Genomic DNA, 26,424 nt, shown 5'->3' with positions numbered 1-26,424 from the left:
TATTTTCAACGTACACATATGATGTTGTTTTGTGGAGGGGTTACTGTAGTACGTCACAAGGTTTACTCTACATGCAGAGCTGCGGCCAGTGTTTGATTGAAATAATGTATTAATTGACCACATGTGTAACAACATCATGCAAACAAATAGATGCGGTTCCCCTCACTGAGTTATATTTGTCCTATTTGTACTACCAGTCTCTCCCCCATTATACCTCCCAGCAAACTTCTCTTCTTACCTGGGATTGATGATGATTAAGTTTGGCACGGCAAGGGCTGCATGGTTTCCCAAGACAACGGAGAATATGCCGTGGTTGTGTGATGGTAGTAGTAGACTAGACACTGGCACTAGCATTGGAAAACAAAAACAAAGAAACAGTCATTTGCCTGAGACAGAATGTGGGAGAAGTAGAAAAATACAGTACATAAGACTGACCCAACAAAATACAAACAATATTGCAACTGCTAGTGCTAAACTTCAAGAAATCAATGGTGTTGGGGACTGCCAAGTACAAGAAGAGAAATGTAGTTGTGTTGAAGGAGTCAGTAAAACACAATCCAATTCGTAAACTTAAATGCTGTAAAATTAAATTCAAACAATGCCACCAATTATTCAGATGTATTAGTTTGGGTCACTTTGGGAAATTAATTGCCTTGTACACTAGTACATACAGTGAGCTTGGGTGGGCAAGCAGAAGAGGATCCTCGCCGTGCCTCGTTGACATTTGATTTCATTACTGTTGCTTTCACCACATCTGCCCCAGCAAGCATGTGATCAATTGTTGGTGTAGATTTAATGTAGTAACATCACACCTCAATATAAAACCACACATCCCGGGGGAAGAGGGTTAGGGTTTGATGAATGGATGGGAACGGGGGTTTGGGGAAAGGTTTGACAAAAAAAACAGTACGCATGGAGACAACAAAAGCAAAACAATGAAGACGATGATTGATGATCCACTACTACCCAATAAATCTAAAGTTAAGTAAGAAAAACGAAATGGATGCATGATGAAGATAAGTTATAACTTGATGGTTAATAATAAGTGGTACTTACTTAACTACTACTACACAATTCAAAGGAAGTATTTCTTATATATGATATGAATATGACTTTTGCCTAGGCTGTATGCCCTGCCCTCTGAGAAACCGTAATACCTAATGTAGCGGGTTTAAAGCTAGCAAGGAAAATTAAGAAATAGTTTAAGTGAACAATCAATTACCAAACACAAGCGTAAAATAAATGAAGAGGAAAAAGGAATGAAAGAAAATTACGAAAATGATACTAAAGTTAACGTATTATCAAGAGCCAAATGTGTAGTTGTATCTCGTCATTCATCTTTGTCCTCCCTTCCATGGACACTGTGACAGAAAATCATTCTTGGGCGCCTCTGGCTGGATGATGAGGAGGATTGGTAAGGTAAGTGTGAGTTGTTGCTCCACGTATAAAAGCGCTGGGTGAAAATCCGGCCTGTAAGTGTTGATGAAAGAAGAAATGGGGTATTACAAAATAAGTTAACTGAATGAAAACATAAAAATCAATTACGGTGTAGTACAAAAAAGACAAGACTCGTGAGCGAGAAGATTTTCAGACTGAGGCTCCTTGGATACATTGACTAACTCTAAGCATGGGCGGCAAATCCGTTACGTCCACGGATTTTTCGGATTTTTGGTGAATACGCAATCCGTGTATTTTACGTATTTTCCCAAAAATCCGACAAAATCCGCGGATGTAACGGATTCCCCCCACCCTTCCCCCCACCCACTCATGTAATGGCGCCAGCAAGCTGCCAGCGCCGTTGTAAAATAGTTACAAAGTTAGCTTGCACAGAGCAGGTGCAGCTAACTTTGTAACTATTTTTCAACGGCGCTGGCAGCTTGCTGGCGCCGTTGGAAACAGTACACAGATGGTCCCTGGAACTTGTTGAAGCTCAAATGCAGGAACTCATTCATCAGCCCAGAAACAATCGAGAGCGCCGTCGAGGCTGGGCAATGTGCCTTCTTTACCCAATCTACCGTCGAAAGTCAGCTGTGATGCTGGATAGAGAGGCCTGTGAGCAGGAGTCTCTGCATCTTCATCTGCTGCTCTGATCGGCCTCTGACCTTTTATACACACAAGAGGCATGCCCACTCGCATGGAAGCCCGTCCGTTTGGCCATGAGTAGCCACATTGTGTTCGCACGGGTTTCTGCACGTTCGCGAGCGTTTTGTACAATAAAACCCTCGCGAACTTGCAGAAACCCGTGCGAACATGCAAAAAAAAAAATACGCTGGGATCCGCGGATTTTGCGTATTGTCGCAATCCGCAAATACGCAAATACGCAGATCCGCGGATTGCCAATACGCAAAATCCGCCCATGCTTAATTAACTCTACTCTTCTAGTTGCACAGCAGTCATCGAAAAGAACAACAAGGTAGGAGCCAGCACAGAACAGTTACAGGACCACACCACAACACCGGGCCGTGAGTCTGTGGCCCAAACTCCATTTACCTAAATTTTTCACAGTTTCAGACAAAAGGCATATACAGAAAACTAGCATTTTCCAAAACAAGTGATTAAATCAATGCGCCATTGTCAGTCAATCATACCACTATTCTGTTCCACCACTGCACACACATGTAGCCTAGGTCTGCTTTGGTTATTGTTGATTGGTTGTGTGTTTACCTTGTATTCCACTTCCTGAACATATTCCATCAATCATCTCAGATCAAACTGACTGACAGCGTGTAAAGATGGTATGGTGGTCATCATCATCCGGTGTGGCACGTGTACGTGTTCTCCAACAGACCACCAACAGCAACTCAGTCTGTAGTGAGTGACTACGATTAAGTCCAGACTGCACCTGCAGTAGTAGGAGTACAATTGGATACATATTATTAAACAACATGGAAACATTAACCATCACTTGAGACACAAGTACTTTGTTATTATATTAAACTACTAGTATAGCTCTACTTCATGCACATTTGCTCTGAGTCAGCAAGCATCCAATGCAATGTATGGCATCATTCATTTCATATACCTGTCTTTCTCTTCTTTGTGGCTGTAAGATCACAGATGCAGCAGAGCCTTCTGAAAGTGATGACGAGTTTACTTTAATTTTGGAGCCCTGCTCAAGTTCTGACATTGAAGAGTTGTGTATTCCTGCAGACAGAGGTGGTAGCCTTAAGACAGTGATGCCTTTCAGATTGGGAACAAAACAGAAGATGGCTATAGTCCCGTACGTTTCACTTGTTATGGAGGGACTGTTAGAGGCTACATTATTGCGCTATTGTCCATCTCCATCCAATGTATGGCAAGATGGAAATATATTTAGGGTGAGTCAGGAAGATGAAGCAGGACTCTGAGGAGTGGAGTGCACAGTAAATGCACAGATGTGCAACTCCAACAGGTAATTAAAAGAGAAAGGAAGATGGTGGTGGTTTTGAAGTTTGAACCAGAAAGACAGATACACACAAATAAAGGAAGAGAGAATGTAACAATTTAAAAGCCTAGTTGTCAGGGAAGAGGAGCTCGTCCTCAAACCCTGGTGGTTCTTCTGACAGAAGTAGGTCATGTAACCCACTAGTTATGTCTTCCGACTCGCTCTCCTCTTCCAGCTGTGATTCACGTATTTTGTAGTCTGGTGGTATGAAGTGCTGATTCATTTTGATCATGGTTAACCTCCCCACGCTTTTGGGCGAGAGACTGGTCCTTTTCACAGTTACAATGGCACCAGCTGCACTGAAAACACGCTCAGAAGAGACACTTGCAACAGGGCAAGCTAGATACTTTATCGCCAGCCTGCTGAGCACTGGCCTTTGGCTTCTTGTCCTATACCCATACAACAATGGGCTTTGCTCCATGAACACCTCTGTTGTGTCATCCAGATAGGCCTGGACCAACCATTCAATGTTCAGTGGTGCTCGGGTTTGCTCGTCCTCTTTTGGCTTTGCGACAGCAACGGACTTACCCATCCCTTTCTGTAGAAACCAAGCAGCTATTTTTTTGGTTGTGTCTGATGAATCAGATCCTGTTGGTGCTGTTGTTGTTATTGGTTGTGTTGGTGACTTCTGGGAAGCAAACGCACTGCTCTCATGCTCTGAAAAAGAACTTGACTCTGTAGGATGCTCAGTAGTACTTGCACTGTCCTGGGCTGGCACTGGCAGGCCTCTAACTGAGAGCGGTTCATTTTCTAAATCAGTGGCTTCCTCGGCTATTACAGTTTTGTACTTGGCAACATCCCCTTCTGAAAAAGGAATTACTGCATTACTGTTCACAAATAATTTGTACCATGGATCCAAATTTGTGGCAGTAATGTAATGTTGATGTGACACAATCTTATTTTGAATCCTTGTATTCTCAGATAAGTGGCCGGCTAAGGCCTTCGCCAAATAACATGCTTCAAGTTTTCCTTTAACACCTTCGTATGATTCAGACACCTCCTTCAGCTCTTGCTCTACCATGTACAACAATGGGATAGCTTGGCCCATAGTACAGTCCTCCCTGCTGACTGCACGTGTGAAGACCTCAAATGGAAGTAGCATCTCTGTCAGGCATTTAATGAGGTCCCATTGCCACATCTCAACTGTCATGGCTTTAATAACAGTTGGATCCCCTGATCTTCTTGTCATTGTCATGACATAAGCATTAGGTGGCATGTACTGCTCAAACAGCCGATCAAGTATGTAATAAGTAGAGTTCCAACGTATTGGTACCTCCTGGATGAGTGCTTTGACTAACATTTTATACTCACGTTGAATGACCTATAGCGGCTTCCGGGCTTTAAAAGAATGGTTGAAATGCGTGCAGATTCTTCTGCAAATGGTCAGTAAGTTGCTGACTTTGCTTTCATTTTTCAGAAAGTCTTGAACCACAATGTTAATGCAGTGTGCCAAACACGGGACCCTGAAATAGCGACCATCTTGCATGGCCTTAACTACATTACTGCCATTGTCGGTGGCAACAAAACCAATGTTAAGGCCTCTCGGTCGCAGCCATTCAAAGACCTTGCTGTTAAACTCATCCAAAATGTTTGCAGCAGTATGCGATTTCTCTATAGCAAACATGGCTACAGTAGCATGTCTGCGAGTATCATTAAAAATCTCAGTAGTGTCAATGCCTGCAGATATCTTGTCTCTAACACCTGAAAAAGAGATCCAGTGTGCAGTGATGCACATGTAATCAGTGGCTTGGCAACTGGTCCACATGTCTGTTGTCAGGTGGATACTATGCACAGCACTCTGCTGCAAGGCTTGTCCAAGCAATTGCAGCACGTCGTTTTGTAGTGCTGGAACAGCAACTCTGGCAAAATAGTAGCGGCTGGGAACATTCCATTTTGGGCAGAGGGTTGTCACAAGTTCCAGGAAACCCACCCCTTCAACAAAAGAAAAGGGAGAAGGTCCAGTGCTAACATTTTAGCAAGCTTAGCATTGTACAAACGTGCTATTGGGTGGTTGCGCTCGTACTTTCCCTCCTGCCTAAAAATGCTAACAATGGTTGGTATTTCTTTCAGTTATGCCCGATGCAGTACTTCGCGTCGCACACTTCGCACCTGTACTCCTTGGTGACTCCGGGTTACTCTTACTCTGGTGCCACTGAGAGATTGCTGATGCGGAGGATGTGGGCTCTACCACTGTAGTGCTGGGGACAGGGGTACTTTGTGTACCACTACCAGATAGAATGTCTCCCTCTTCTTCCTGTTCGAGCGTGAGTGGACCTTTTACTACTTCCCCACCAACATTAATGGTTCCTGCTTTTATGCTACGTAGGTGGTCCGTCCACTTGATTGCGTGGTGTTTTTTCAAATGGGTCATTTGGCCTCCGGTACCATAGTTTGTACCAAACTTACCACGACTAACAGAGGAATGACAAATGGAGCATATAGCAATGTTGTCCTCCTTTGCGCTAACTGTAAAGAAGTCCCACACAGGGGAGCTTAACTTTTGTCTCCTGCTAGAGGTGCCACTTCCAATGCCGGATTAACTGGAGGTTGTGTGATCAATTTCACTATGTGGCTGCGCAGTAGTACCATTACCTACTTCTGCTTAGGTGGAACTTGTGCTGGATGTAGGACGCTGCCGGCCCTGTGCAAATGTAAAAATGGAAGCTGGAGGTAGTTTTGGTGTGTCCTGTGTTGGAGGTATGCGTGCTACATCCCTACTAGTCGCAGCCATTCTCGCTAGGGTTAAAATGTTGGTCTCCATGTTCTCAGGCCCAGGAGTAATGCTTGTGATGACTGGGTCTGACTCGTCATCACCATCATTATCCGGCTGTCCAACATCGCACTCCATAAGTGTAAGGCTTCCTGGAACCTTCCTTTTCCCTAGCCTGGTCTTCTTGGGATGTCTCTCCCTCTCATGCTCAGATTGTTGTGGCTCCCAATTGAGATCAAGATCATCAGAAGGGATGCTTGGCGAAGAACTCGATGGACTAACCCTCCTTTTCCTTGGTGGGGATGTGGAAAACAATAGATCTCCTGCATGAGGTGCTTCCTCTTCTTCTTGCTCTGCATCAGGCTCAATTTCCTGAACTGCCCCGACTTCGGGAGAAACAACAACTACTATTGCGGGTGGTGGTTGTTGAACAACAACTATTGCAGGCGGTGGCTGTTGTTGTTGTTTTCGAGGAACATCTACTATTGAGGGCGGTGGTTGTGGAACAACTACTACTGCAGGCGGTGGTTGTGGTTGTTGTTTTCGTTGAGCATCTACTATTGCGGGCGGTGGTTGTTGAACAACTACTATTGCGGGAGGTGGCTCAGGTTGAACATCTACTATTGCGGGCGGTGGTTGTGGATGCTGTTTTGGAACATCTACTATTGCGGGCGGTGGTTTGCTGTGTTCCCTCTTGCATGGATTGTGTACTACTTTGAGATAGCGCTAAGTGTAGGTCAGGCTCAGTATCACTGCTTTCCACCATTAGGCTGGCTACCTCTTCCCCACTCATCTGCTTGGGCCTGGGTTGGTGGCTTGGGCCCACTGATGCGGAGGTGCTGGCCCCAGCTTGGACCTCAGTCACCGCTGCTGCAGGCATACTTTTTTTTCTCCCAAAAAAGGTTTTCGGGTCAACCCAGACTTAAGTGTCACTTCCTTCTTCTGTTCTTCCTTCTTCTCAGCAACTTTCTTGGTCTTGGAGGACCTGGTACCTGCTTTCTTTGGGCCCATCTTCTTCAGATGTCAGCAGCAGCACTTAGTTGCACAAGTTGCTGAGAATGATGTCTGGTCAGGTGAGTCACATCACACATTACGTAGTACAGAAGGACGTCCGTCTGGCAATAGAACAGGCGATGAATGATGACAGACACCTCCTCTTCAGTCTTTTGTGCACCTACAAGCAAAGAAGGCAGAATAACATCAGTCGAATGTGGAATTTTTTTAGCTTTAATTTTAATTACTACTAGAAGTATTAGTACACTCAGTAAGAGTAAGAAAAGAAAATTACTAAAATGCAAATGTAGTGGAAGTGGAACTTGTTTATCCTTAATTTGTGCATCATTTCGGATGGATGCAGCATCAGTGACCTTCAGCAGATAGCAATGGGGATGTGAACAGTAGTAAGCCAACAGGAACAATGGCAAGACACAGGCCAATTTGTCAAAAACAAAACAGCACACTACCACCACCACAGCTCCCAGCCACATGGGCACATATCACAGGTACATGGGTAAAGGCCGGAAAACAATAAACTCAAGCAGGCCTATATACCTATATGGCCAGAAAAAGGAGGATGCCTGTTACTGATCACAGCTTATTGCAAAAAAAGAAAATCCCCATGGCTAAAAGGTTTGAAAGTTACACAACAACAACACAAACAACAAAGTCATTTACAGTTTTTTACACACACCCAAACAGTTAACTACACCCCAAACACCACATTTGGAAATTCAATGTATTGCCATCCACGCCCTAAATGATGTTAAATTCAACAGACAAAATGGAAACCGCTACATCAAGCAACCCCGCTGACTACCTCTAGGACTCTAGACCTACTGGCAGAAGAAATCACAAGTTTGTAGGCCTGCGACAAAACTAAAGCACAATGAAAGGTCACACAAAATGGCCGACCCCACATGGCCTGGCCACCCCCAACAACATGAAAAGAAAGAGAAGACAGACAATACATGCCTACGGCAAAAGGACAATGCTTGGCTTCACAAAATGGCCGCCCCGCCACCCATATGGTCAGGCCACCCTCAAACAGTACATAGAGGACAGAAACAGTAAGTGGTCCCTGCTCCAAAAACTACAACCAAATGACAACCTGAGGAGTTTCTTTAGCAAAATGAACAGCATCAACATTTTCGAGAAGGTTTTATGCAACTCGAGACATATTTCTCGCGAGATTGCAAATTCGGCGTGTTCTGCAGCTAGAATTGTACAAAACGTCGTTATTGCATGCCTGAGCACGCACATTGAGCACGCGAAGAAGACAAAAACTATAAGGTCGCGTTGTTGCACTGTGCAAAGTTACCAAAACTACGCGAACTGAATTCTAGGGTTACCTAGTGCGCAGAAAAAGCCATATTATTCAACACACACCCAAAACCTGCAATTCAGCACCAACAACACATTTTGCTAATCAATCCAAAGCCATCCATGACCTACATGATGTTACACTTACAACTTAAACACCACAATAACAGTTGAACAACTTTCATGCACCCATGATGATGACTCTAGTAGTACTCTTGGGCCTACTGGCAGAGTAGGCCACAAGCTTGGAGGCCTATGGCAAAAACACAGTGGCTTAAAACACAAAATGGCCACCATCACCTGGCCAAGCCACCCACAGAAAGTAAATGAACTCAAGCAGGCCTACACTAACTACATGAACTACTAGGGTTACCTAATTTTACTAAGAAAAATGATATTCCACTACAACAGAGTTTGCAATTGAATCCAATGCCATCCATGATGTTTTACAGACACCACAGAAACATGGCTGGACCCGTGGGTACCTCTAGGCCTACTGGATGAAATTTCAAAGACATACAACTTGGCCCCTCATGAAAGTACAGGACTCCCTCAATAATAATTTTTAAGAAAGATTGAGAAGCACAGAAAACTGTAGTTAAAAAAAACCCAAACCAAACAAACATTTACAGTACACCAATTCTCAATCCTCAAACTTACTTGTAAAAGAAAAGTTCAAATCCAAAATTCCTCAATAAATCCAATCAAATGCTATGATGCAGCATACAAACACAAAGAGTGATCCTTCCAGCTCCAAATCCAAATGAAAGTGAACACCACATGGACAAAGCACTGGGAGGAGCCTGGTGGACAGGAACAGGAAGTTGGAGACTCAGGGGCACTTCCTTTCTCTTGAAAAAAAGAGTAGAAACAAAAAGAGGACTCCTTGCACAAAAAAATACAGCTAAATCACAATCTGAGGGGTTTTTCTGAGAAAAATGATCATTTTTTAGAAGGTTTTAACATGCTCGAGAGATATTCTGTGCCAGATTGCAGTTTCTGCGTGTTCGAAAATGCGATCTTACCAACATGGTGCTGCAAGGAAGCTCGCGCGTCCTAATGACGTGTTCGCGCGTCCGAATGACGTTATAGCGTTCTCACAGTCGCATGGGATTGTGCGGCCGGATTCCAAACATCGTAGCGAACGCGACCGGGAGAGAAAAGCGAGAAGGCAAACGCAGAACCACGGTAAGTCATTACCGCGCACGCGAGAATGCTATTGCGCGCGCGAGGAAGAAAAACTACTACGCTACGCTGTAAATTGTGAAGTAGTCGACAACTTCGCGCTCGCCGCGAAGTTGCCGAAAATTCGCAAACTCCGCGAGCGCAGCGTAGTTCTCCGCCCAGGGTTAATCGAGAACTTTATGTGATGTGGGAACTAGAAAAGTGCTCTTAGGTTGAAACTCCAGGTATTATAAGGTCTCCTTGCCCACACAACAGCTTTCAAGGTTAGCAAAAAGTAACGTAAACACAACTTTCTTATAAATTTATAAAGAGAAATTTCAATTTCAAATTTCTTAGTGCTGTGAGTGGGTACAAACAAAACTCACTTATCCAATACTGCCTCCTGATAGGATAATTTGGTTCCACACACTGCAGTAACTCAGCAGCTACGACAGGTTGAATAACTAATGCACAGAAAGATTAACCAAAGACTGCACGCCACAACACTCATTCAGTATCACAAAGCGAGTAGGATTCCTAGAGGTTTGCACCTTGCCATCAACCTTGACCATGAATTGTGATTTCAAATTATGAGTTTAGTGACACTAAACTTGAAAACACTATCTCTGGACAATGGGAATTACACTTAAATGTGTTATAAGGTAATCCCAAAGTTTTACTATGGGAGAAATTGGCCTTGCGGTAGTGAAAAATGAAATTGTGAGTTTTTCTCAACCAGGGCATGTAAAACTTAAAAGTACGTATCCTGCCTTTTAAATACATGGCACCCTGCCCTGAGGGTAGACAAGGCCTATTTTAGGGGTGATATATATGTATGAAAAGGACAGGTTTAGGCTTGGTAAGAAGGGTACCTTGGCAGGTTGAAGTGGCAGTTTAAACTGCACATACACGCTCTGAATGGGAGGCATCAGCCATGGTTAGAGGGCTACTTAGGTGGGTGGTGCAATGAGTGCTTCAGGCCCACTTGTAGCATTTTATTTACAGGCCCTAGGAACATATATTGCACTTTAGGTGAGACTTATAAGTAAATTATATATGCCAATAAGGAATAAGCCAATGTTAGCATGTCTAGTGGAGAAAGCACAAGCACTTTAGCACTTGTCAGCAGTGGTAAAGTGTACAGAGTCCTAAAACCAGCAAAACTGAGTTCAGAAAAATGAAGGGACACAGGAATAAGTTGCTGGAAGACCACCTTTAGGCTGTTAGGTCTAGCAATTAGTGTTAATCACTGTCTCTCCATCTAGAGGGGTCTTGGACAGCGTATACATTTGTTTTGTTTGCATGTACCTTCGATACAGATATATGTTATGTTATGTAATGGGATGAGAGTTCTCTATGCACAGTGCTCTGATGCCCTCATATAATAATTCAATATGTGCACTTACCTTTTAATACTTTCATCATTATCATATTTTGGCTATGATATTACGGCACTCCAATTGTCCCTACTTGATATTCCTTACTAAAACCAAGAAACATATACAATGTATTGCTCCATTATCAAAATGCCTTGAAAAAGGGTCATCCTTTTAGATTGTTCCTAAAGTTGGGGAAGAGAAGTACGTTTTTTGAATAAGTATGACCATCTTTGGCAAGATGGAATCAAATAAATGGTGTTGGGAGGCATGCCATAGAAAAGCTAAATATTTTGACTACGATGTCAGATATAAATAGAACAGTCTTTTCTACAACATGAGCCAGCAACTCTGCTAGCACCAACCCTCGAGGACCTCCTAAGAGGGCTCTGAGAGTCTCTCATGGTTCAGGCCATGTCTAACAAAAAATTCCAGTCCAATTCCAGGTGTTGGGCACTTTGGGAAAAAGGCATCCTGAAGCTTGTGATTTACCTGTAGCTTCAAAGGTCAGCCAACTGAACCTTGTAATACCATTCTTTGTCCTGGGTACAGGGGTTACTGGTCCAGTCCTTCATGGCTTCTCTCTAGTTTGTTCTTCTGCAGCTCCAGGCGTGTTCTGAATTTGGTGCCTGGAGATGGCACATTTATGTCTAGAACCAGCTAATATGTGGGGGTAACTCAAGGGCACCCGCTTACCAATAGATTCAAAGTTCCCAGGCCAAACATTCCCACCTTTTCAGTTGTTCCTCTTTTGCCTTAATGCAAACTGCCCTAAATAGAAAGTGTTTGGGTCTTTTCAAGAAAGTGTTTGGCCACACTACACTTGGGCTTTGAGGGTTCTGGGATTGAGTGAGAGTGCCATAGGGATATCACCAGTGCCCTCCTACATCCAACACTAAAATCAAGGTTGAAACATGGAATAATTCACAACAATCCCAGAGATGGAAATCTGATAGGACAAAAGCAGGGGCGAGAGCGAGGATGCTCAAGAATAGTTTTGCCATCCTGTTCTCTACCTTTGAGGTGTGCCTCAGTGTTACAAGTCGCTCAACAGAACTATTTATTAGGATTTGAGAGTGTGGCATCATAAAATGCCCAAAGACCGAACTCTGAATATTCTGTGGAGTGCAGATGTGTCATATCTCCCCATGCAGACTAACCTTTTGTTTGCTTCTGGGAGTCATTTCATATTTCTTTCACACATTTTGGAGGCAATTCACTGGCTCAGCTACTGCTAAAGGGCTACTGCAAATTAACCTCAAGGAACTGTAAGCAGGGAACTGAATTGGATTTTTCTTAACTATTATAGATAGTTGTTTCATTATTTTTCTAGTTTGTCCCTTTCCCAAGATACAGTATCGGTATTTTAATCTCTACTCTGGTTTGCTACATAGGACAGCTGGGCTTGCCACAGTGATAAGATATTTTCATCCTTGTCACTATAGTACATAGACATAGTAACATTATTTTTCTACCTGTCCCACTTTTAAATACCATGCTCCTTACCTTGTAAGGTAAAATGAGTTCATAGAGTTACTTACTAATATTTTAAAGGGAGGATTTTACTTCTTAAAAAGGGTTCTTTTTGAAAGGTTGCACTGCAGGATTTACACTGCACAAGGTAGGCTACATCGGGATGGCCAGAAGCCATGTTTGTACTGCCACTATAGTGGATGGCACTTAAGATGCAGCAATTCACAAGTGGCATTTAACTTCCAGGTCGAGTGCAAATTCTATACCATATGCTAGGAACATACAGGCAAGCTAAAAGTGGCAATTAGGAATACGCCAATATAGCTAAAGTTAAAGTGGGAGCACAGGCACTTTACTACTGGGTAGCAGGGGTAAAGTGCACATAGTTCTAAAGATAAAAAGATAAAGGGCCCAACAAAAGGTTACAATTCTCATGTGACTATGTTGAAATGGCTGATTTCCGACAGTTTTGATATTACCTGCCTATATTAGCCAAAGACTACAGTAGTTCCTGAATTGATGTGGCTAACATACTGAAATAAAGTGCTCTCATTGATGTGAGAGCAATACATCACATGTTCCATGAAAATTTCAATAGAATGATGCTGTCTTAACATATAGGAAGGAACACAGCCATTTTAAAAGCCATTCAACATGACAAAGGAGTCAAACAAGAGTGGCATGGATAGAGATGCAGTCTAGCTGATGACTTTTGATTTACATAGCACATGTTGAGTAGATTTAAATTTAGGTTGTGTGACATTGTGTAATTTGCTTTCGCATAATTACAGAAAATGTTGACCAATGACATATAAATCTGTCATTTTGAGTATATTTTAGAGTGAAATTCATCCTTTCATAAATTTTTGAGGCAAAGATGCATTTCATGCTAAAGAAAAGTGGAAGAACAAAAGCATCGAGCAGATGCTTGCATTCTGTTGTTTCCATGCTTTCAAATTACTTTTTACAGCAAATGACACAAGTTAAAATTGTTACATGGCGATTGGACTAACGCTTTCCTTAGCAACATGGAAAAGAATAATCATGTACATCTTTAATATATGAGCAAGTATGAATGACTTAAGCCACTTTCCACAACCAGGAGTCTGTATTTCATAGTAAACTAGGAAATATATATCAAACAAAGCAATTTCCCTTTCGGCATATATACAGGATAACACAAAAGGATTACACCGTGGTCCAAAGCCCTGATGAGAATCCCCTAAGAGACAGGGGGATTGGAAACGCGTCTGCACGTATATAATTGTCTGCGAGGGACCAACATTGAATGGGACTCTAGAGAGGGTGTTGATGTACAAAATATACCCCGAGAGCAAATTTTGTTTCACAAAACTGTTTTCCCCGTAGTCTGTAGGTCACAGCGTCGCACAAAATTGTTATGAGAGAATAGTCTCATCGCATGCAGGCACCCATTGAATTTTCGACTGGTGTAATTGCATGATGTGATCATAACGTTGTTTGATAATGTTCTTTTTGTAATGAATTCATGAAAATATGTTTTTTATAATATTCTTTAAAATGTTTTGAAATATACACTACATTGAATGAAATCTGAATTCCTCTATGATGCACTGAAAATGATGAATTGTTGTTTCAAATTAAGTTGAATCAATACAATCATGAAAGTATAGTACAATGACTCATGGTGTTGTATTTGGAATCTGCATAATTAATTAGCAGTAGAGAAATTGGTGGCCAGGAAACCCTTTATCAAAAAATGTTTGCTATGGTAGGGCAGGAGCCTCCCGGCTCCCGCCCTACCATAGCAAAATGCTTTGGTTTTTGAAAGAGAGAGCAGGAAATCTGCTCTCTCTTTCAAAAATCAAAGCAGATTGCTTTTCTGCATGGGGAGCAGCATATTAGCTGCTGCCCAAGCAGAAAAGCTATGCCGGCTCCCACAGAATGCGGGGGAGCCGGCAGGGACCGTAGGGGGCTTGGGGACCCACCATGGCCCCCAACGAAGATGGCCATGCCCCGGGGTTGGGGTCCCCGGGGCCAGAAGTGGCCCGGAATGTGGGCAAAGCAGCCCCACTCCTAACTAAAAAAAAAGGGACATGCCCCGGGGATGGGGTCCCCAGAGTATGGCTTTGGGAGGGGGGCCACGTGGCCCCTTTCTGATTTAAAAAAGAAAAAAAAAATTGGGGACAGGCCCCAGGGCGAAAAATAAAGCAAAAGAAGGTGGGCTACACAGCCCCCTTCTTAAAAGTAAATTTTAAAAAAACAGGATCGGGAGGAGGCCACCCCCTCCCTGCACCTCTCTGTAAACGCGCCCCTGGCGCATTTGCAGAGGGGAACTTATTCTGCTTGCATACTGGGGGTCCCTGGGGACCAACTAGCCCACCAGGAGCCTCCAGTATGGGCCAGGGGGCTGCGTTGCAGAGAGGTGCAAAAAGGGGCGTGGCCTCATTACACCTCTCTGCAACGCAGCCCCCTGGCGCATACTGGAGGTTCCTGGTGGGCTACTTGGCCCCCAGGGACCTCCAGTATGCAAGTGGAATTAGTTCCCCCTCTGCAAACGCACCAGGGGGCTGCCCTGCAGAGAGGTGTAAAAAGGGGCGTGGCCGCAGAGGGGGAACTAAAAATTTCATTGGCAAGAATATTGTTTTTTCATGTAAGTAATATCGTTGTTGGGAATATTGTTGTTGTTTATATCATTTGCAATAATACAGTTGTAAAAAATACAGTTTATGTATTATTTATATGTGTGTTTTAGTTCTTATATTAATTTTGTGTATTATTATTGTTTTTATAATTGTTATAAACACATTTAAATATAGTTTGTAATTTTAAGTTACTGTTTATTTGCTAAAAGTGATTCATAGTGTTTTAGCGGGTGTTGTAGCGGTTTGGGTTTGTAGAGGATATTGTAGGGAGTTAAACAAGTAATAACTAATTATTAAATAATTAACAACCTTTAAGTAAGTCTGTGATTAATATTAGTTATGTTATTATGTTATACTGATTTCTTTTACTGATATTTAAGGTTTGGGTTGCTACGTTGGTAGGAGTATAGGTTACGAAGTTAATTAGGTAACAAGTAATCACCCATTACTTATTAATGTATTATTAATGATTACAGTTATGATTAATTATGGATACTGTGTAATGCTGATTTATTTTAGTTATGTTTTAGTTGTGGGTTGCTAGGGCTGTAAGGATATAGGGTTGGAAGTTTATTAAGATGTAATTAAATGATAATGTGTATTATTGTATAATTAAATATTTAGTTGATTAATAATTATATGCTTTTTGCAATTGTGTAAAAAATATATATTTTAGTTATATTTTAGATGTGGGTTGCTTGGGTAGTGAGTTTTAGCCTTATTACACACTGCCTTAAATCTCGGGCCCTGATTTAGATCTCAGCAGGTAGGTTACTCCATCTCAATTGTGAATAATATCCCGTCCTCCGAAATACATATACCATTATGTACAATAGGAATTATATTTCAGACAATTGGATATCCATCACCTTTGTGACGATGATAAGCAGTCCACTGATATCTAAATCAGGCCCTGCATCTCAAATTTAAATGTTTGTGTTTTTATTAGGTTTGGGGTTTCAATGCTTTGTGAACAGTAAACCGTACATTGAAATATATTTTAACAATTTCTTAAAAGGTTCTCAATTTGAGACATCTCTCTGGAAGATAAGCAAGCATAGCAACAAGATATATCACCTCTTTCTGCACACCGGAAGAAAGCCAATCTTAGTGATACATTTCAATTTTTTGTAGAATACCAAAACAACTTTTATGGCTTTCATTACTATTTTGATTATATTTTACTAAGCTTTGGCATTTTAAGTGTCTTTTTCACACATCAGCTACGGCAGTGCTCAAGTTAGGGATAAATATTAAATAAATGAAGGTTTCTCTATCTGCATATGCTTTTTGAGTAGAATGATTCATTCGGCTTGATTTCCCTACCAGACACAGCACAAGTAAGGGTCTTCAAAGTAAGCTCTCACACAAATGATGATTTGAGGCTTATATTTTTTTATATTGACACAAATCAAACTCAAGGCCTTCCCAAAAAATTGCAAAATCATGACTTCAATTCAACTATGCCTTGTAAAGTCTATTACTATGTAGCACATGTCTTTGCTTTGACTAGTTGGTTAGAAGACTTTACAGACAATGTTATTTTTAGTTTTTTGTTTGACATTCAAAAAAAGTTAAGTTGGTGTGTCCTTTCTGGGCACAGGTAATTGTCATTGGAGAAGATGAACTCACATATGTATATTCCTATACATCAAGAATTTGGAGGGTACCAGTTACAGACTTTGGGTGGGGAGGGATTAGTGTTACTTAAACATATCCAGCTTAACTAAATACGTTCAAGGCACACGCTCAAAATTGCTTATTTTGGGTGATCATATTTGATGACAGAAATAATCAAATTGTTGTTGGGGTAATCACACGAGAAATATCTATTTGAGATTCTCTGTAATAAAATCACTCTATTACTGACTATTGGGCGTTTTAATATCAAATTAGATGAAATCAGCCAAGGATCTTACTAATATATATAGATAGAAGTACGCGTGAAGGATGGACGCAAATAGTTTTTTTCTGTGTTCTTTTCAGTATCGATTTTCTGATAGTATTGGGCCTTTGCATGCATTAAACACAGTACACAGCATATTTCCAGAACAAACTCTCACCGAAATTCTGGTTGAGGCAGATCTACTTCTCTAGACTACCAGTACTATGGTAAATGTAGTGTCTTGTGTATTATAGAGAGCAGTACTCCTATGGTCCCTAATGGAGCCCTTAGTTTAGTGCCATAAGTAATGGGGTGTTGTTGATAAAATGCATGACACAGTAGATGTCAGTTAGCAGTTACACTCTAGAGGATAAAGACGTGTGTATGTCTTAATTCATTTACAAGATACTGTGGCTTGGGAGGAAACTGCAACTGGAGACTGCATAGGGGATACCTAAACCCAAAGAAAACAAAGAATTAAGAGTTCTCTCCCAGGGAGTTTACCTGGGTCTGGAAAATTGCTTGTGCATGCCAATTGTGCCTCAGCTGAAGAGAAGAATCGACAATTGGTATATGTGGAGTCAAAGTGAAAGTCCAGCCAGTATGAGTACTTCGAAGAAAGGAAAGTTCCCACAGAAAGTTTCAATTTATCATTGGTCACAAAATTGTTATTACGAACAAGATAGGAAGAGCGACACCACAGCCTAACTCAGAGCCATCTTTTATACTGCGCAGAAACATCAAAGGCTGTGTCAACCAGGTACAGAACGTGCAACAAGCGGAGACAACCTGGCTCAAGAGAATGCAGCGATGGGAAGCAGAAGAATGCAAATGAGCATTAATAGGCAGTGAAAGCCAGGTACAATGCCGAAGGGTGAGCGTGGTGAAGAACAAGAGCAAGAGACAAAGCCATTTGGGTGTCTCCCCCGGTAGATTTTTCTGAGGAGGAGGTGTTGAAGGCCATTCTGGAGACCTCAAAAAACAAGGCCCCGGGCCCCGATGGTGTACCCGCAGACCTATACAGACACTCCCCGATAATTTGGTCTCAGGTACTAACCAAAGTTTTGAGGGCAGCAAATGACAACGTGTTCCCCAATACTTTGGTGACCTCCATTATAGTGCCAATTTTTAAAAAGGGACAACGTGAGGATCCGGGGTGTTACAGACCCATTTCCCTACTTGACTCTGCCATTAAAATCTTAGGCAGAGTCTTATTGTCTAAACTTAGTGGACATTTGAAGGTCTGTGGGGGGCTTTGAAATATACAGTATGGGTTTAGAGAGAAACGAGGTACTCTGGACCAATGTTTGAATTTGCACCTGTTAATTGCCATATACGCGGTGGCCGGGGAGGGGTCTCTTTATCTGGCTTTTATGGACCTCTCCTCGGCCTTCGACTTGGTAAATAGGTCCAAATTGTGGTCAATCCTTTTGGAGATGGGGATAGATCCTTCCCTGGCCACATTCATGGCCTCTTTGCACCAGGAGCTATTTGCCAAGGTAAGGGTCACAAATGAGGGGAGGTGTACAGACTCATTTAGGTCGGAGAAAGGGGTCCGCCAGGGGTGCATCCTGGCCCCCCTCCGTTTCACCATCTACATAAACGGGTTGGGAAAACAGCTAGAGGAGGGGGTGGTAGACGTTCAGCGTGTGGGAGGACTGCAGGTCCTGGCCCTCCTATACGCGGATGACGCCGTACTGATTGCGCGCACAGGTATTGGCCTACAGACATTACTGGATCGTTTTGGTTCCTTCATGGAAAATCTTGATTTGAGAGTAAACGCCAAAAAATCTCATTCCATGATAGTGGGTAAACAGAGAGGAAAGCTTAGATCCAAAAGCTTCACATGCAACGGCGAGGTGGTCTCCAGGGTCTCGGTCTTCCCTTACCTGGGGGTCCTTTTTGACGAAAAAGGGTCCTGGGCTCCCCATATAAAGGCGAAGAGTCTATCCTTGGCCCGTTCGACATCTGCACTGTTGGGTTTTACAAAAAGGTTTGGGGCCAGGCCGATGGAAGAGCTTTTAAAGGTCTATAATACCAAGTGTATTCCCATTGCCACCTATGGGGCCGCCTTGTGGGGCTACGCTACCCATGATAAAATCCAAAGGGTAGAAAATGGGATAATCAGGCAATTGCTCTCAGTCCCCAAATCCACGCCTACCTTTTCCATCCACGAGGAAGTGGGTTTGCCCTATATCGCAGATAAGTTGAACTTGGCACCCCTCTTACTCTGGGCAAAGACATGGCTTAATTCAGAGTTAACTTCGAACCATCTTATTCTGGAGGATGTCATTTCTTTGGACCATGCCATGAAAATACCTTGGCTGAAGTACCTGAAAAACACATTTTCTGTTCTCGGTCGACATGCCCTTTTCTTACCTCCATCTAACATCAGGAGAGATGATGTAAAATGGATCAAGGCCCATTTTCTAGAGAGGGCGCGTCTTAACAGAGAGGAGAAGGAAATAATGAAACCATCTGTAAGAGCACACACTATGTTAATTACTACTCCCGCCCTGGAACCATACCTGAAATTTGTTACAAGACCTCTTCATAGATTTCTATTAGCAAGATTCAGGTTTAACTTGATTCACTTTTCCTTAGGTTGTTACCCATCATGAGCTAATCCAGAAGATGCCCCTCCCTGTGAGTGTGATAATTTTTCAAAACAAGATACCATGCATTTTATGATGTTTTGTGGGTTTTATTGTGCCGCTAGGAAAAAAACATCTGTTACCTGTTTTGAGGGAGGCTGGCTTCATTCAAGTCAGACCCGCATTAATCTTACAAATGGTGGTGGGGTCGCACACTACTCACACACCGGCGGTGTCGCCCCTAAGGACTCTGGTCAATGTAGTAAAGTGTTCGCGATGCATCATCTTTCGATCTTCTGCTATCTTCGCTGTCTTCGCCATCCCTGGACACGTGTTTCGGGGTATTACCCCTCATCAGCAGGGATATGCCGTGTACTGGGGTTGCCAATGGCTGCCAATATCTGCCAGGTATAGTACCACTCAGGCGCGTAGGTGCGGGATCCCAGGCTCGTCAGCCCGCTGCTCAAGGGAGCTTTAAAGTTACAAATGGTGGTGGGGTCGCACACTACTCACACCGGCGGTGTCGCCCCTAAGGACTCTGGTCAATGTAGTAAAGTGTTCGCGATGCATCATCTTTCGATCTTCTGCTATCTTCGCTGTTTTCGCCATCCCTGGACACGTGTTTCAGGTTATTACCCCTCATCAACAGGGATAGGCCGTGTACTGGGGTTGCCGATGGCTGCCAATATCTGCCAGGTATAGTACCACTCAGGCGCGTAGGTGCGGGATCCCAGGCTCGTCAGCCCGCTGCTCAAGGGAGCTTTAAAGTTACAAATGGTGGTGGGGTCGCACACTACTCACACACCGGTGGTGTCGCCCCTAAGGACTCTGGTCAATGTAGTAAAGTGTTCGCGATGCATCATCTTTCGATCTTCTGCTATCTTCGCTGTCTTCGCCATCCCTGGACACGTGTTTCAGGGTATTACCCCTCATCAGCAGGGATAGGCCGTGTACTGGGGTTGCCGATGGCTGCCAATATCTGCCAGGTATAGTACCACTCAGGCGCGTAGGTGCGGGATCCCAGGCTCGTCAGCCCGCTGCTCAAGGGAGCTTTAAAGTTACAAATGGTGGTGGGGTCGCACACTACTCACACACCGGCGGTGTCGCCCCTAAGGACTCTGGTCAATGTAGTAAAGTGTTCGCGATGCATCATCTTTCGATCTTCTGCTATCTTCGCTGTCTTCGCCATCCCTGGACACGTGTTTCGGGGTATTACCCCTCATCAGCAGGGATAGGCCGTGGACTGGGGTTGCCGATGGCTGTCAATATCTGCCAGGTATAGTACCACTCAGGCGCGAAGGTGCGGGATCCCAGGCTCGTCAGCCCGCTGCTCAAGGGAGCTTTAAAGTTACAAATGGTGGTGGGGTCGCACACTACTCACACACCGGCGGTGTCGCCCCTAAGGACTCTGGTCAATGTAGTAAAGTGTTCGCGATGCATCATCTTTCGATCTTCTGCTATCTTCGCTGTCTTCGCCATCCCTGGACACGTGTTTCGGGGTATTACCCCTCATCAGCAGGGATAGGCCGTGTACTGGGGTTGCCGATGGCTGCCAATATCTGGCAGGTATATGTTACAACCAGTTGGTTCAAACAGTATAGTACCACTCAGGCGCGTAGGTGCGGGATCCCAGGCTCGTCAGCCCGCTGCTCAAGGGAGCTTTAAAGTTACAAATGGTGGTGGGGTCGCACACTACTCACACACCGGCGGTGTCGCCCCTAAGGACTCTGGTCAATGTAGTAAAGTGTTCGCGATGCATCATCTTTCGATCTTCTGCTATCTTCGCTGTCTTCGCCATCCCTGGACACGTGTTTTGGGGTATTACCCCTCATCAGCAGGGATAGGCCGTGTACTGGGGTTGCTGATGGCTGCCAATATCTGCCAGTATTGGTACCACTCAGGCGCGTAGGTGAGGGATCCCAGGCTCGTCAGCCCGCTGCTCAAGGGAGCTTTAAAGTTACAAATGGTGGTGGGGTCGCACACAACTCACACACCGGCGGTGTCGCCCCTAAGGACTCTGGTCAATGTAGTAAATTGTTGGCGATGCATCATCTTTCGATCTTCTGCTATCTTCGCTGTCTTCGCCATCCCTGGACACGTGTTTCGGGGTATTACCCCTCATCAGCAGGGATAGGCCGTGTACTGGGGTTGCCGATGGCTGCCAATATCTGCCAGGTATAGTACCACTCAGGCGCGTAGGTGCGGGATCCCAGGCTCGTCAGCCCGCTGCTCAAGGGAGCTTTAAAGTTACAAATGGTGGTGGGGTCGCACACTACTCACACACCGGCGGTGTCGCCCCTAAGGACTCTGGTCAATGTAGTAAAGTGTTCGCGATGCATCATCTTTCGATCTTCTGCTATCTTCGCTGTCTTCGCCATCCCTGGACACGTGTTTCGGGTATTACCCCTCATCAGCAGGGATAGGCCGTGTACTGGGGTTGCCGATGGCTGCCAATATCTGCCAGGTATAGTACCACTCAGGCGCGTAGGTGCGGGATCCCAGGCTCGTCAGCCCGCTGCTCAAGGGAGCTTTAAAGTTACAAATGGTGGTGGGGTCGCACACTACTCACACACCGGCGGTGTCGCCCCTAAGGACTCCGGTCAATGTAGTAAAGTGTTCGCGATGCATCATCTTTCGATCTTCTGCTATCTTCGCTGTCTTCGCCATCCCTGGACACGTGTTTCGGGGTATTACCCCTCATCATCAGGGATAGGCCGTGTACTGGGGTTGCCGATGGCTGCCAATATCTGCCAGGTATAGTACCACTCAGGTGCGTAGGTGCGGGATCCCAGGCTCGTCAGCCCGCTGCTCAAGGGAGCTTTAAAGTTACAAATGGTGGTGGGGTCGCACACTACTCACACACCGGCGGTGTCGCCCCTAAGGACTCTGGTCAATGTAGTAAAGTGCTTGTGATGCATCATCTTTCGATCTTCTGCTATCTTCGCTGTCTTCGCCATCCCTGGACACGTGTTTCGGGGTATTACCCCTCAACAGCAGGGATAGGCCGTGTACTGGGGTTGCCGATGGCTGCCAATATCTGACAGGTATAGTACCACTCAGGCGCGTAGGTCCGGGATCCCAGGCTCGTCAGCCCGCTGCTCAAGGGAGCTTTAAAGTTACAAATGGTGGTGGGGTCGCACACTACTCACACACCGGCGGTGTCGCCCCTAAGGACTCTGGTCAATGTAGTAAGGTGTTCGCGATGCATCATCTTTCGATCTTCTGCTATCTTCGCTGTCTTCGCCATCCCTGGACACGTGTTTCGGGGTATTACCCCTCATCAGCAGGGATAGGCCGTGTACTGGGGTTGCCGATGGCTGCCAATATCTGCCAGGTATAGTACCACTCAGGCGCGTAGGTGCGGGATCCCAGGCTCGTCAGCCCGCTGCTCAAGGGAGCTTTAAAGTTACAAATGGTGGTGGGGTCGCACACTACTCACACACCGGCGGTGTCGCCCCTAAGGACTCTGGTCAATGTAGTAAAGTGTTCGCGATGCATCATCTTTCGATCTTCTGCTATCTTCGCTGTCTTCGCCATCCCTGGACACGTGTTTCGGGGTATTACCCCTCATCAGCAGGGATAGGCCGTGTACTGGGGTTGCCGATGGCTGCCAATATCTGCCAGGTATAGTACCACTCAGGCGCGTAGGTGCGGGATCCCAGGCTCGTCAGCCCGCTGCTCAAGGGAGCTTTAAAGTTACAAATGGTGGTGGGGTCGCACACTACTCACACACCGGCGGTGTCGCCCCTAAGGACTCTGGTCAATGTAGTAAAGTGTTCGCGATGCATCATCTTTCGATCTTCTGCTATCTTCGCTGTCTTCGCCATCCCTGGACACGTGTTTCGGGGTATTACCCCTCATCAGCAGGGATAGGCCGTGTACTGGGGTTGCCGATGGCTGCCAATATCTGCCAGGTATAGTACCACTCAGGCGCGTAGGTGCGGGATCCCAGGCTCGTCAGCCCGCTGCTCAAGGGAGCTTTAAAGTTACAAATGGTGGTGGGGTCGCACACTACTCACACACCGGCGGTGTCGCCCCTAAGGACTCTGGTCAATGTAGTAAAGTGTTCGCGATGCATCATCTTTCGATCTTCTGCTATCTTCGCTGTCTTCGCCATCCCTGGACGCGTGTTTCGGGGTATTACCCCTCATCAGCAGGGATAGGCCGTGTACTGGGGTTGCCGATGGCTGCCAATATCTGCCAGCTATAGTACCACTCAGGCGCGTATGTGCGGGATCCCAGGCTCGTCAGCCCGCTGCTCAAGGGAGCTTTAAAGTTACAAATGGTGGTGGGGTCGCACACTACTCACACACCAGCGGTGTCGCCCCTAAGGACTCTGGTCAATGTAGTAAAGTGTTCGCGATGCATCATCTTTCGATCTTCTGCTATCTTCGCTGTCTTTGCCATCCCTGGACACGTGTTTCGGGGTATTACCCCTCATCTGCAGGGATAGGCCGTGTACTGGGGTTGCCGATGGCTGCCAATATCTGCCAGGTATAGTACCACTCAGGCGCGTAGGTGCGGGATCCCAGGCTCGTCAGCCCGCTGCTCAAGGGAGCTTTAAAGTTACAAATGGTGGTGGGGTCGCACACTACTCACACACCGGCGGTGTCGCCCCTAAGGACTCTAGTCAATGTAGTAAAGTGTTCGCGATGCATCATCTTTCGATCTTCTGCTATCTTCGCTGTCTTCGCCATCCCTGGACACGTGTTTCGGGGTATTACCCCTCATCAGCAGGGATAGGCCGTGTACTGGGGTTGCCGATGGCTGCCAATATTTGCCAGGTATAGTACCACTCAGGCGCGTAGGTGCGGGATCCCAGGCTTGTCAGCCCGCTGCTCAAGGGAGCTTTAAAGTTACAAATGGTGGTGGGGTCGCACACTACTCACACACCGGCGGTGTCGCCCCTAAGGACTCTGGTCAATGTAGTAAAGTGTTCGCGATGCATCATCTTTCGATCTTCTGCTATCTTCGCTGTCTTCGCCATCCCTGGACACATGTTTTTCGGGGTATTACCCCTCATCAGCAGGGATAGGCCGTGTACTGGGGTTGCCGATGGCTGCCAATATCTGCCAGGTATAGTACCACTCAGGCGCGTAGGTGCGGGATCCCAGGCTCGTCAGCCAGCTGCTCAAGGGAGCTTTAAAGTTACAAATGGTGGTGGGGTCGCACACTACTCACACACTGGCGGTGTCACCCCTAAGGACTTTGGTCAATGTAGTAAAGTGTTTGCGATGCATCATCTTTCGATCTTCTGCTATCTTCGCTGTCTTCGCCATCCCTGGACACGTGTTTCGGGGTATTACCCCTCATCAGCAGGGATAGGCCGTGTACTGGGGTTGCCGATGGCTGCCAATATCTGCCAGGTATTGTACAACTCTGGCGCGTAATTGCGGGATCCCAGGCTCATCAGCCTGCTGCTCAAGGGAGCTTTAAAGTTACAAATGGTGGTGGGGTCGCACACTACTCACACACCGGCGGTGTCGCTCCTAAGGACTCTGGTCAATGTAGTAAAGTGTTCGCGATGCATCATCTTTCGATCTTCTGCTATCTTCGCTGTCTTCGCCATCCCTGGACACGTGTTTCGGGGTATTACCCCTCATCAGCAGGGATAGGCCGTGTACTGGGGTTGCCGATGGCTGCCAATATCTGCCAGGTATAGTACCACTCAGGCGCATAGTGCGGGATCCCAGGCTCGTCAGCCCGCTGCTCAAGGGAGCTTTAAAGTTACAAATGGTGGTGGGGTCGCACACTACTCACACACCGGCGGTGTCGCCCCTAAGGACTCTGGTCAATGTAGTAAAGTGTTCGCGATGCATCATCTTTCGATCTTCTGCTATCTTCGCTGTCTTCGCCATCCCTGGACACGTGTTTCGGGGTATTACCCCTCATCAGCAGGGATAGGCTGTGTACTGGGGTTGCCGATGGCTGCCAATATCTGCCAGGTATAGTACCACTCAGGCGCGTAGGTGCGGGATCCCAGGCTCGTCAGCCCGCTGCTCAAGGGAGCTTTAAAGTTACAAATGGTGGTGGGGTTGCACACTACTCACACACCGGCGGTGTCGCCCCTAAGGACTCTGGTCAATGTAGTAAAGTGTTCGCGATGCATCATCTTTCGATCTTCTGCTATCTTCGCTGTCTTCGCCATCCCTGGACACGTGTTTCGGGGTATTACCCCTCATCAGCAGGGATAGGCCGTGTACTGGGTTTGCCGATGGCTGCCAATATCTGCCAGGTATAGTACCACTCAGGCGCGTAGGTGCGGGATCCAAGGCTCGTCAGCCCGCTGCTCAAGGGAGCTTTAAAGTTACATATGGTGGTGGGGTCGCACACTACTCACACACCGGCGGTGTCGCCCCTAAGGACTCTGGTCAATGTAGTAAAGTGTTCGTGATGCATCATCTTTCGATCTTCTGCTATCTTCGCTGTCTTCGCCATCCCTGGACACGTGTTTCGGGGTATTACCCCTCATTAGCAGGGATAGGCCGTGTACTGGGGTTGCCGATGGCTGCCAATATCTGCCAGGTATAGTACCACTCAGGCGCGTAGGTGCGGGATCCCAGGCTCGTCAGCCCGCTGCTCAAGGGAGCTTTAAAGTTACAAATGGTGGTGGGGTCGCACACTACTCACACACCGGCGGTGTCGCCCCTAAGGACTCTGGTCAATGTAGTAAAGTGTTCGCGATGCATCAAGATACCATGCATTTTATGATGTTTTGTGGGTTTTATTGTGCCGCTAGGAAAAAAACATCTGTTACCTGTTTTGAGGGAGCTGGCTTCATTCAAGTCAGACCTGCATTAATCTACCTCCAGATGTTGGGCAATATTTACATTACTTTTAGCGTTGCCAGTTTTC

The sequence above is a fragment of the Lissotriton helveticus genome, chromosome 10, assembly GCF_964261635.1.
Source record: "Lissotriton helveticus chromosome 10, aLisHel1.1, whole genome shotgun sequence".
Taxonomy (NCBI): domain Eukaryota; kingdom Metazoa; phylum Chordata; class Amphibia; order Caudata; family Salamandridae; genus Lissotriton; species Lissotriton helveticus.
The sequence above is the reverse complement of the archived record's forward strand: the minus strand, read 5'-3'. Positions refer to the sequence as shown.